Source organism: Scyliorhinus torazame, chromosome 14, assembly GCF_047496885.1.
Source record: "Scyliorhinus torazame isolate Kashiwa2021f chromosome 14, sScyTor2.1, whole genome shotgun sequence".
Classification (NCBI taxonomy): Eukaryota; Metazoa; Chordata; class Chondrichthyes; order Carcharhiniformes; family Scyliorhinidae; genus Scyliorhinus; species Scyliorhinus torazame.
Genome location: NC_092720.1, coordinates 1,709,385 through 1,716,769, shown reverse-complemented (window position 1 = coordinate 1,716,769; position 7,385 = coordinate 1,709,385).

The following is a 7,385-nucleotide window of genomic DNA, read 5'->3' as shown; positions in this document are numbered from 1 at the left end:
GGGCCTCGGGGTGAGTATTGGGGTCTCGGAGTGGGGTTTGGGGTCTCGGGGGGGGATTGGTGTCTCGGGATGGGTATTAGGGGATTGGGGTCATGGAGTGGGGATTGGGGTCTCGGGGTGGGGATTGGGGTCACGGGGTGGAGATGGGGGTCTCGTGTTGGAAATTGGGGTCTCGGGGTGGGGATTGGGGTCTCGAGGTGCGGATTGGGGTCTCGGGCTGTGGATTGGGGTGTCGGGGTGGGGATTGGGGTCTCGGGGTGGGATAGGGTTCTCGGGGACGGGATTGGGGTCTCGGGGTGGGGATTGGGGTCTCGGGGACTCTGGGTGGGGATTGGGGTCTCTGGGTGGGATTGGGGTATCGGTGTGGGGATTGGGGTCTCGGGGTGGGGATTCGGGTGTCGGAGTGGGGATTGGGATCTCAGGGTGGGGATTGGGGTCTCGGAGTGAGATTGGGATCTCGGGATGGAGTTTAGGGTCTCGGGGTGGGGATTGGGGTCTCGGGGTGGGGATTTAGGGTCTCGGGATGTGGATTGAGGTCTCGGGGTGGGGATTGGGGGATTGGGGTCTCGGGGTGGGGATTGGGGTCTTGTGGTGGAGATTGGGGTCACGGGGTGGGGATTGGGGTCTCGGGGTGGGGATTGGGATCTCGGGGTGGGGATTGGGTTCTTGGGGTGGGGATTGGGGTTTTGGGGTGGGGATTGGGGTCTCGGGGTGGGGATTGGGGTCTTGGGGTGGGGTTGGGGACTCGGGGTGGGGTTGGGGACTCTGGGTGGGGATTGGGGTCTCGGGGTGGGGATTGGGGTCTCGGAATGAGGATTGGGGTCTCGGGGTGGGGCTTGGGGTCTCGGCGTGTGGATTGGGGGCTCGGGGTGTGGATTGCGGGTCTCGGGGTGGGGATTGGGGTCTCGGGGTTGGGATTGGGGTCTCGGGATGGGTAATGGGGTCTCGGTGTGGGGATTGGGGTCTCGGGGTGGGGATTGGGGGTCTCGGGGTGGGGATTGGGTCTCGGGGTGTGGATTGGGGGTCTTGGGCTGGGGATTGGTGTCTCGGGGTGTGGATTGGGGTCTCGGAGTGGGGATTGGGGGTCTTGGGATGGGGATTGGGGGTCTCGGGTTGGGGAGTAGGGGAATGGGGTCTCGGGTTGGGGATTGTGGTCTCGGGATGGGGATTAGGGTCTTGGGGTGTGGATTGGGGTCTCGTGGTGGGGATTGGGGCGGGTTGGGGCTGGGATTGGGGGGTCCGGGGAGGGGATTGGGCGGTCCGGGGTCGGGATTGGGGGGTCCAGGTCGGGGAGTTGGGGGTCCGAGGCGTGGATTTGGGGTCTTGGGGTAGGGATTGGGGTCTCGGGGTGGGATTGGGGTCTCGGGGTGGGGATTGGGGTCTCGGGGTGGGGATTGGGGTCTCGGGGTGAGGATTGGGATCTCGGGATGGGGATTGGGGTCTCCGGGTTGGGATCGGGGTTTCTGGGCGGGGTTGGGTTCTCGGGGTGGGGTTTGGGGTCTCGGAGTGGGGATTGGGGTCTCGGGTACTATGGGTGGGGATAGGGGCCTCGGGGTGAGTATTGGGGTCTCGGAGTGGGGTTTGGGGTCTCGAGGGGGGATTGGTGTCTCGGGATGGGTATTAGGGGATTGGGGTCATGGGGTGGGGATTGGGGTCTCGGGGTGGGGATTGGGGTCACGGGGTGGGTTTTGGGGTCTCGGGGTGGGGATTGGGGTCTCGAGGTGCGGATTGGGGTCTCGGGCTGTGGATTGAGGTGTCGGGGTGGGGATTGGGGTCTCGGGGTGGGATAGGGTTCTCGGGGTCGGGATTGGGGTCTCGGGGTGGGGATTGGGGTCTCGGGGACTCTGGGTGGGGATTGGGGTCTCTGGGTGGGATTGGGGTATCGGTGTGGGGATTGGGGTCTCGGGGTGGGGATTGGGGTCTCGGAGTGAGATTGGGATCTCGGGATGGGGTTTAGGGTCTCGGGGTGGGGATTGGGGTCTCAGGGTGGGGATTGGGGTCTCGGGGTTAAGATTGGGGTCTCAGGGTTGTGATTGGGGTCTCGGGGTGAGATTGGGGTCTCGGCGTGGGGTTTAGGGTCTCGGGATGGGGTTTAGGGTCTCGGGGTGTGGATTGAGGTCTCGGGGTGGGGATTGGGGGATTGGGGTATCGGGGTGGGGATTGGGGTCTCGGGTGGGGATTGGGGTCTCGGGGTGGGGATTGGGGTCACGGGGTGGAGATTGGGGTCTTGTTGTGGAGATTGGGGTCACGGGGTGGGGATTGGGGTCTCGGGGTGGGGATTGGGGTCTCGGGGTGGGGATTGGGGTTTTGGGGTTGTGATTGGGGTCTCGGGGTGGGGATTGGGGTCTCGGGGTGGGGATTGGGGTCTCGGGGTGGGATTGGGGTCTCGGGGTGGGGATTGGGGTCTCGGGGTGGGGATTGGGGTCTCGGGGTGGGGGTTAGGGTCTCGGGTTGGGGTCTTGGGGTGGGGATTGGGGTCTCGGGATGGGGATTGTGGTTTCTGGGTGGGGATTGGGGTCTCGGGTTGGGGTCTCGTGGTGGGGATTGGTGTCTCGGGGTTGGGATTGGTGTCCGGGGCGGGGGTTTGGGACGGGGATTCGGGGTCTGCGGCAGGGATTTGAGTTCCGGATGGGGAATCGGGGTCCGGGGGTGATTTGGGGTCCGAGGCGGGGATTTGGGGCCGGTGTTTGGGATCCAGGACGGGTATTTGGTGTCTCAGTTTGTGGATTGGGAGTCTGGGGCTGGGATTGGGGTCTCGGGATCGGGATTGGGTGTCTGGGGGTGGGGATTTAGGGTCTGGGGGTGGAATTGGGGTTTGGTGTCCGGGTGAAGATTTGGCGTCTGGACGGGGATTTGGGGCGGTGTTTGGGATCCAGGGCGGGTATTTGGGGTCTCGGCGTAGGGATTGGGGTTTGGAGTGGGTATTTGCGGTTTGGGGCGGGGGTTTGCGGTCCAGGATGGGTATTTGGGGTCAAGGGGCGGGGATTGGAGTCTCGGGCTGGGGATTGGGGCTGGGATTGGGGGGTCCGGGGCGGGGATTGGGCGGTCCGGGGTGGGGATTGGGGGGTCTGGGTCGGGGATTTGGGGGTCTCGGGGTAGGGATTGGGGTCTTGGGATAGGGATTTCGGGGTGGGGATTGCGTTGTCGGGGTGGGATTGGGGTCTCGGGGTGGGGATTGGGGTCTCGGGGTGGGGATTGGGGTCTTGGGGTGGGGATTGGGGTCTCGGAGTGGGGTTTGGAGTCTCGGGGGGGGATTGGGGTCTCGAGGTGCGGATTGGGGTCTCGAGGTGCGGATTGGGGTCTTGCGGTGGGGATTGGGGTCTCGGGTTGGGGATTGGGGTCTCGGGGTTGGGATTGGGGTGTCTGGGTGGGGATTCGGGTCTCGGGGTGAGGATTGGGATCTCAGGGTGGGGATTGGGGTCTCGGGGTTAAGATTGGGGTCTCGGGGTGTGGATTGGGGTCTCAGGGTGGGGATTGGGGTCTCGGGGTGGGGATTGGGGTTTCGGGGTGGAGATTGGGGTCTCGGTGTGGGGATTGAGATCTCGGGACGGGGATCGGGGGATTGGGGTCTCGGGATGGGTATTAGGGGATTGGGGTCATGGGGTGGGGATTGGTGTCTCGGGCTGGGGATTGGGGTCTCGGGGTGGGATTGGGGTCTCGGGGTGGGGATTGGGGTCTCAGGGTGGGGATTGGGGTCTCGGGGTGCTGATTGGGGTCTCGGGTTGGGGATTTGGGTCTCGGGGTGGGATTGGGGTCTCGGGGTGGGGATTGGGATCTCGGGGTGGGGAATGGGGTCTCGGGGTGGGGATTGAGGTTTTGGGGTGGGGATTGGGGTCTCGGCGTGGTGATTGGGGTCTCGATGTGGGGATTGGGGTCTCGGGGTTGGGATTGGCGTCCGGGGCGGGGGTTTGGGGCGGGCATTTGGGGTCCGGAACGGGGATTCGGGGTCTGCGGTAGGGATTTGAGTTCCGCATGGGGAATCGGGGTCAGAGGGGGATCTGGGGTCCGAGGCGGGGATTTGTGGCCGGTGTTTGGGATCCAGGATGAGTATTTGGTGTCTCAGTTTGTGGATTGGGAGTCTGGGGCTGGGATTAGGGTCTCGGGGTCGGGATTGGGTGTCTGGGGGTGGGGATTTAGGGTCTGCGGGTGGAATTGGGATCAGCGGCGGGGACACGGGGTTTGGGGAGGGGGTTTGGGGTCCGGGTGAAGATTTGGGGTCTGGACGGGGATTTGGGGCGGAGGTTTGGGGTCCATGCCGGGTATTTGAGGTCTCGGCATAGGGATTGGGGTTTGGAGCGGGTATTTGTGGTTTGGGGCAGGGGTTTGGGGTCCAGGATGGGTATTTGGAGTCTCGGGGTGGCGATTGGGGTCTCGGGCTGGGGATTGGGGGGGGTTGGGGCTGGGATTGGGGGGTCCAGGACGGGGATTGAGCGGTCCGGGGTGGGGATTTGGGGGTCCGGGGCGTGGATTTCGGCGTCTCGGGGTAGGGATTGGGGTCTTGGGATAGGGATTGGGGTTTCAGGGTGGGGATTGCAGTCTCGTGGTGTGGATTGGGGTCTCGGGGTGGGATTAGGAGTCTCGGGGTGGGGATTGGGGTCTTGGGGTGGGGATTGGGTGATTGGGGTCTCGGGGTGGGGATTGGGGTCTCTGGATGTGTATTGGGGTCTCGGGGTGCGGATTGGGGTCTCGGGTTGGGGATTTGGGTCTCGGGGTGGGATTGGGGTCTCGGGGTGGGGATTGGGATCTCGGGGTGGGGAATGGGGTCTCGGGGTGGGGATTGAGGTTTTGGGGTGGGGATTGGGGTCTCGGCGTGGTGATTGGGGTCTCGATGTGGGGATTGGGGTCTCGGGGTTGGGATTGGCGTCCGGGGCGGGGGTTTGGGGCGGGCATTTGGGGTCCGGAACGGGGATTCGGGGTCTGCGGTAGGGATTTGAGTTCCGCATGGGGAATCGGGGTCAGAGGGGGATCTGGGGTCCGAGGCGGGGATTTGTGGCCGGTGTTTGGGATCCAGGACGAGTATTTGGTGTCTCAGTTTGTGGATTGGGAGTCTGGGGCTGGGATTAGGGTCTCGGGGTCGGGATTGGGTGTCTGGGGGTGGGGATTTAGGGTCTGCGGGTGGAATTGGGATCAGCGGCGGGGACACGGGGTTTGGGGAGGGGGTTTGGGGTCCGGGTGAAGATTTGGGGTCTGGACGGGGATTTGGGGCGGAGGTTTGGGGTCCATGCCGGGTATTTGAGGTCTCAGCATAGGGATTGGGGTTTGGAGCGGGTATTTGTGGTTTGGGGCAGGGGTTTGGGGTCCAGGATGGGTATTTGGAGTCTCGGGGTGGCGATTGGGGTCTCGGGCTGGGGATTGGGGGGGTTGGGGCTGGGATTGGGGGGTCCAGGACGGGGATTGGGCGGTCCGGGGTGGGGATTTGGGGGTCCGGGGCGTGGATTTCGGCGTCTCGGGGTAGGGATTGGGGTCTTGGGATAGGGATTGGGGTTTCAGGGTGGGGATTGCAGTCTCGTGGTGTGGATTGGGGTCTCGGGGTGGGATTAGGAGTCTCGGGGTGGGGATTGGGGTCTTGGGGTGGGGATTGGGTGATTGGGGTCTCGGGGTGGGGATTGGGGTCTCTGGATGTGTATTGGGGTCTTGGGGTGGGGATTGGGGTCTTGGGGAGGGAATTGGGGTCTTGGGGTGGGGATTGGGGTCTCGGGGTGTGGATTGGGGTCTTGGGGAGGGGATTGGGGTCTTGGGGTGGGGATTGGGGTCTTGGGGTGGGGATTGGGGTCTTGGGGTGGGGATTGGGTGATTGGGGTCTCGGGGTGGGGATTGGGGTCTCGGGGTGTGGATTGGGGTCTTGGGGTGGGGATTGGGGTCTTGGGGTGGGGATTGGGTGATTGGGGTCTCGGGGTGGGGATTGGGGTCTCTGGATGTGTATTGGGGTCTCGGGGTGGGGATTGCGGTCTCGAGTTAGGGATTGGGGTCTCGGGGTGTGGATTGTGGTCTTGGGGTGGGGATTGGGGTTTCGGGGTGTGGATTGGGGTCTTGGGGTGGGGATTGGGGTCTTGGGGTGGGGATTGGGGTCTCGGGATGTGGATTGGGGTCTTGGGGTGGGGATTGGGGTCTTGGGGTGGGGATTGGGTGATTGGGGTCTTGGGGTGGTGATTGGGGTCTTGGGGTGGTGATTGGGGTCTCGGGGTGGGGATTGGGGTCTCGGGGTGGGGATTGGGGCCTCGGGGTGGGGATTGGGATCTTGGGGTGGGGATTGGGGTTTTGGGGCGGGGATTGGGGTTTCAGGGTGGGGATTGGGGTCTCGGGGTGGGGATTGGGGTCTCGGGGTGTGGATTGGGGTCTCGGGGTGGGGATTTCGGTCTCGGGTTAGGGATTGGGGTCTCAGGGTGGGGATTGGGGTCTCGGGGTGGGGATTGGGGTCTTGGCGTGGGGATTGGGGTCTCGGGGTGTGGATTGGGGTCTCAGGGTTGGGATTGGTGTCCGGGGCGGGGGCTTGAGGCGGGGATTTGGGGTCCGGGATGGGGATTCGGGGTCTGCGGCAGGGATTTGAGTTCCGGATGGGAAATCGGGGTCCAGGGGGGATTTGGGGTCCGAGGCGGGGATTTGGGGCCGGTGTTTGGGATCCAGGATGGGTATTTGGGGTCTCAGTTTGTGGATTGGGAGTCTGGGGCTGGGATTGGGGTCTCGGGGTTGGGGTTGGGTGTCTGGGGGTGGGGATTTAGGGTCTGGGGGTGGAATTGGGGTCAGCGGCGGGGACTAGGGGTTTGGATCGGGGGTTTTGGCTCCGGGTGAAGATTTGGGGTCTGGACGGGGATTTGGGGCGGGGGTTTGGGGTCCATGGTGGGTATTTGAGATCTCGGCGTAGGGATTGGGGTTTGGAGCGGGTATTTGCGGTTTGGGGCGGGGTTTTGGGGTCCAGGATGGGTATTTGGGGTCTCGGGCTGGGGATTGGGGTCTCGGGCTGGGGATTGGGGTCTCGGGGTGTGGATTGGGGTCTCGGGGTGGGATTAGGATCTCGGGGTGGGATTGGGGTCTCGGGGTGGGGATTGGTTGATTGGGGTCTCGGGGTGGGGATTGGGGTCTCGGGGTGGGTTTGGGGTCTTGGGGTGGGGATTAGGGTCTCGGGGTGGGGATTGGGGTCTCGGTGTGTGTATTGGGATCTCGGGGTGGGGATTGGGGTCTTGGGGTGGGGATTGGGGTTTAAGGGTGGGGATTGGGGTCTCGGGGTGGGGATTGGGGTCTTGGCGTGGGGATTGGGGTCTCGGGGTGTGGATTGGCGTCTTGGGGTGGGGATTTCGGTCTCGGGTTAGGGATTGGGGTCTCAGGGTGGGGATTGGGGTCTCGGGGTGGGGATTGGGGTCTCTGGGTGGGGATTGTGGTCTCGGGGT